The sequence below is a fragment of the Tamandua tetradactyla genome, chromosome 19 (assembly GCF_023851605.1).
Source record: "Tamandua tetradactyla isolate mTamTet1 chromosome 19, mTamTet1.pri, whole genome shotgun sequence".
Classification (NCBI taxonomy): Eukaryota; Metazoa; Chordata; class Mammalia; order Pilosa; family Myrmecophagidae; genus Tamandua; species Tamandua tetradactyla.
This window is the reverse complement of record NC_135345.1, coordinates 15,033,068-15,038,015: the sequence shown is the minus strand read 5'-3', so window position 1 is coordinate 15,038,015 and position 4,948 is coordinate 15,033,068. Positions and strand designations below refer to the sequence as shown.

The 4,948-nt window shown below is 39.2% G+C and overlaps 1 long non-coding RNA gene across 1 annotated transcript; it reads left to right on the top strand.

Moving 5' to 3' along the window:
• Positions 1 to 208: 208 nt before the first annotated feature.
• LOC143663051 (uncharacterized) lies at positions 209 to 4,572 on the top strand. Its single transcript, XR_013165775.1, has 3 exons — positions 209 to 364; positions 2,380 to 2,475; positions 4,378 to 4,572. It is a non-coding gene; the product is annotated as an uncharacterized LOC143663051 (long non-coding RNA).
• The last annotated feature ends 376 nt before the right edge of the window (positions 4,573 to 4,948 follow it).

Here is a 4,948-nt window from a genome sequence, read left to right as displayed (position 1 = left end):
TACTGGTTTAAAGCTATTATGTACCCCCAGAAATACCATCTCCTTTAATCCTCACTCAATATTGCTGAGTGGAACCTTTCTGAATGTTTCCATGAAGATGTTACCCACCCAATTGTGGTGTAACTTTTGATTAGATGGTTTCCATGGAGATGTATCCATCCATTCAAGGTGGGGTTGCTTACTGGAGCCCATTAAGAATGAACTGCTTTGGAAAAAGCTTTAGAGCCACCAGAACCCACAGAGCCAACAGAATAGACCAGGGAAGCCAGTGAAGATTCCTGGAGAGAAAGCAAGCAGACATTGCCATGTGCTTTTCCAGCTGAGAGAAAAAAACCCAAAACTCAGTGACCTTTCTTGAGTGAAGGTAACTTCATATTGGTGCCTTAATTTGGACATTTTCACAACTTGGAACTGTAAACTTGCAACTTAATAAATTCCCCACTTTAAAAGCCATTCTGTTTCTGGTATACTGCATTTCGGCAGCTTTCAAACTACAGCATTTGTATTCTTCAATTCCGTGCTGTCTTCCAGCTCTCACTCTCCTATCTTTTTTTTTTTTTTTTTTTCCCAGCCGACAGGACTCCCTTTAGTATTTCTTGTAGGACAGGTCTCTTGTTGACTAGTTCTCTCAATCTTTGTCTTTGAAGATTTTAATCTCTCCCTCAATTTTGAAGGATAACTCCATTTAATCTCTCCATTGGTCGTGGCTGAAAGCCTTTCTTGTTCAAGATTTTACATATATCATACCACTGCCTTCTTGCTTCCGTGCTGCCTGTTGAATAATACAAAGTCAGTCTTACATGTTTTCTGTTATAGTAGATTGCTTTTCTTGTGCTGCTTTCAAGACTTTCTGTTACTCTTCAGCATTTGACAGTTAATTAGTATGTGTCTTGGAGTAGGCCTTTGCTGGTTTAAAAGGATCATGTTCCCAAGAAAAGCCATGTTTTAATCCTAACCCATCTTGTGGAGGCAGCCATTTCTTTTAAACCCTGTGTTGGAAACTTGATTAGATTATCTCCACAGATATGTGGCTCTGCCCATTCCACATGGGTCTTGATTAGTTTACTGAAACCCTTTAAAAGAGGAAGCATTTTGGAGAAAGCTTCAGAATGATGAGAGACCCATCAGAATCACAGAGCCCACACAGCCAGAGACCTTTGGAGATGAAGAAGGAATATGTCTCTGGAGGAGCTTCATGAAACGAGAAGCCTAGAGAGAAAGCTAGCAGATGTTGCCATGTTCTCCATGTGCCTGTCCAGTTGAGAGAGAAACCGTGAATGTCATTGGCCTTCTTGAACCAGGATATCTGTCCCTGGATGCCTTAGACTGGGCATTTCTTTAGCCTTGTTTTACATGGGACATTTTCACGGCCTTAGAACTGTGGACTTGTAACTTAATAAATTCTCCCTGTTAAAAGCCGTTCTGTTTCTGGTATATTGCATTCAAGCAACTGGTAAATGAGAACAAGGCCTATTCAGATTTAGTTTATTTGGAGTTCATTGGACCTAGTTGATATGCATATTTATGTCTTTTATAAGGGTTGGGAAGTTTTCCTTGATTATATCTTCAACTAACTTTCCCAGCTCTTTACTCCTCTCTTCTCCTTCTGGTACCCAATAATTATTATATTTGTGCACCTCTTGCTGTCTGTTATTTCCCTAAGATTCAGTTACATTTTTTTCCTTCTTTCTTGCCATTTGTTCTTTTGTACAGTCTAGTTCAATTGTTCTGTCTTTTAATTCACTTATTCTTCCTTCTGCTTCTATGAATCTGCTGTCACATCTTTCTAGTATATTTCTAATTTGGTCTACTGTATCTTTCATTTCTGTGAGACTGCCATTTTTCTATTTAATCTGCTGAATTCTTTTTCTTCTTCTAGTGTCTTCCTCATATCCTTTATAAATATTCTTGAATAATTTTTCCATGTTCTGTGTCCCTTCCAGAGTTTTGTTTTGTTCATTTGGTTGGGCCATTTCTGGTTACATCTCTCATGCTTTATGGTTTTCTGTTGTGTTCAACGCATTTGATTATTTTAATAAGGTTATTTTGCAAGTTGCTTTACTCACTCTTCTAACGTTTTATATATACTTGGTTTTGCATTGAGGGCTTCCTTTTGCACTTTGTTCATCAGTAATTCCCAATCAAACCAAGGTCTGTATCTCATATAGGGGTAAAATTTTTGTTTAGGGTCTATGAAAAGCTAGGCTGGGATGCATGGGTACTTCAGTGGCAGAATGCCCACCCACCACATGGGAGACCTGGGCTTGATTCCTAACCAATATACGCCCCCCCCAAATTTTTAAGTAAATAATAATAATAATAAAATGAAAATATGAAAAAAAAAAACAAAAACAACAACAAAAATCCACTCCTTTCCAGTACTAGGCCCCAAAGTCAGAAGAAACCACCGAAGATATATTGGGGTCGAACTCAGGCTGGTGCCCACAGAAGGAAAAATTTTAAATTAAAGAAAAAGTAAGTAAATGCAATAAAATAAAATAGAATAAAAAAGTAAAATATAAGAAATAAAAATGGATATATATAAAATATATAAACAAAAACAAATTTTAAAAATAATTATAATTCTAAAGAATATATATAGAAAAGATATATTGAAGAAAAAAGGAAAAAATACAAAAGAATAAAGAGAAAGAAAAACCTAGAGAGATAGGGCATCTGCCTGCCTGCACTTACCCGGTCCTTCCAGCAGGTGGCGCTCGCCAGACGCCTCCTCCCCTCAGGCTCCCACCTGCCGGGACCAGCAGAAAGATGGCATGTGAGGTTTGGGCCCACGGCCCCGCCCACCCCACCCCACCCCTACCTCCCCAACCCGCGGGAAATGGGGGTGGGAGTCAGCGCCTGGGATGTGGGGGAAGCTGATGACCCAAAGTACCTCACCCGATGGGACGGCTATTTGCAGCGCCCAACTGGACCGCCGCTCCCAGCACCCAATGGCGTGACTCTTTTCGCAGACAGCCGGTCCACCTCCGGGGTCCCCAGGGGAGGCGTCCGCAGCCAGCAGCTAGGTCAGGCTGGGGCCGAGGGAGGTCAGCGCGCTCGGATCCGCACCTTCCTGCGCCGCAGCCCTCCCTGGTGGGGGGTCCCTCCCAGTGCCAACCACTCCACTCTCCCCGGCCCCACACTCCCACCCCTCTCCCCAACCCCCCTAAAGACCCTGACCATCAGTTACCCCCAGGACGGCAGGTCATTCTCTCCCCGTCCCCTACATTGTCCCACGGAGCAGGATGACTTCCATTCGCCCTGGTCCACCATCTTCCTGGAAGAGCTCCCTCTAGATTTTTAAAAATAGTTTCTGATTAGCAAATATTTATTTTTACATGGCTCAATCTATACAAAAGAATCTATATAAAAAAGAGAAGGCTCACTGTTTTCCTACTCCCCATCCCATTTAGTTTCCCCCATCCCCTACAGATAACTTTTTTTTACTGTAGCTTTGTAGTGCGATTTTTTATGCAATTTTATTGAGATATATATAATATATAATCATCTGAAATGTACAATTAATGGTTCACAGTGTCATCATAAGTTGTGCTTTCATCACCACAATCACTTTTTGAACTTTTTCATTACTCAAAAAAATGCATATAGGAATAGAAGTAAAAATGAAAAAGAACACCCAAAACATCCCATGCCCCTTATCCCACCCCAATTATTATTATTCCCCTCATTTTTTTACTCTTCTTTCCATACACTGGATAAAAGGAGTGTCAGCCACAAGGCTTTCACAATCATTCGGTCATGCTGTAAAAGCTATATAATTTTACAGTCATATTCAAGAGTCAAGGTTACTGGAGTACAGTTCAACAATTTCAGGTATTTCCTTCTAGCTATTCTAGTCCACTAAAAACTAAAAGAAATATCTATATAATGCATAAGAATAACCTCCAGAATGACCTCTGACTCTACTTGAGACCTCTCACCACTGAAACTTTACTTTGCTTCATTTCTTTTCCCTGTTTTAGTCAAAAAGGCTTTCTCAATCCCACTGGGCTGGGTCCAGGCTCATCCCCAGGAGTCATGTCCCACATTGCCAGTTTCTTGTTTATTCTTCCAGTCTTGTGCAAATACACACAAATGTGAAATTCTCATTTCTCTTTATTCATCCTTCCCTATTTTCTGCATAGTTCTGAACTTGTTTTTTACATTTAAAGGTATATTCTGGATAGTCGTACTCATCAATATTTACTTAAATTTCCTCTGTTCTCTGTTTGGTTGTTTAGCAGTCATATAGTCAATTTTGTAAATACACCATGATTTACACAGTCAATCCCATATAGTTTAGATATGTATATTGCTTCCGATCTTTAGATACAAGAAACTGCTTCAATGTATTTATGTTATTTCCTACATTTGCAGGTGTAACTGTCAGATTATCAGAGAACTGCTGGATCAAGGAGGAAATGTATTTGTAACTGTGATACATATTGACAATTACTCCCCAACAGAAGTCGTTTTAAAAAGAGAAATGTGGGTAAATGAAAAAGTTTATATTCCTCAAAACTTATTTTACTGGGTGGATAATTAAGAGTTATTAAAGAATACGGATTTAGTTTGAGCGACTAACATTTTTCAGTCTCACTGCTGGGGATTAAGACATTACCAATGTAGTTCGTTAAAGGTTTGTTTTGTATTTCAGGTGGTCAACAAGCTAGTTTTCAAAAGGAATTTTGTTCATTATGTTAAATAAACTAAAGTTGATCTGTGAGCATGAACCAGCATTGAAGTGCCAAATAGAATTTGTAGCAATTTATTATTTCATTGCACCAAATAGAAGTATGATTAGGAAGATACAGACAGTGACAATTCAAGTTATTTTAATTAATTTAATCTCTTGAAGGCATTTTGGAAATTTTTTCAATATTATAATTAACCTTGGGAGTACGTGTATGTCATTTAAAAATTTGGTAGATTGAAAAGCCTTAAGGGC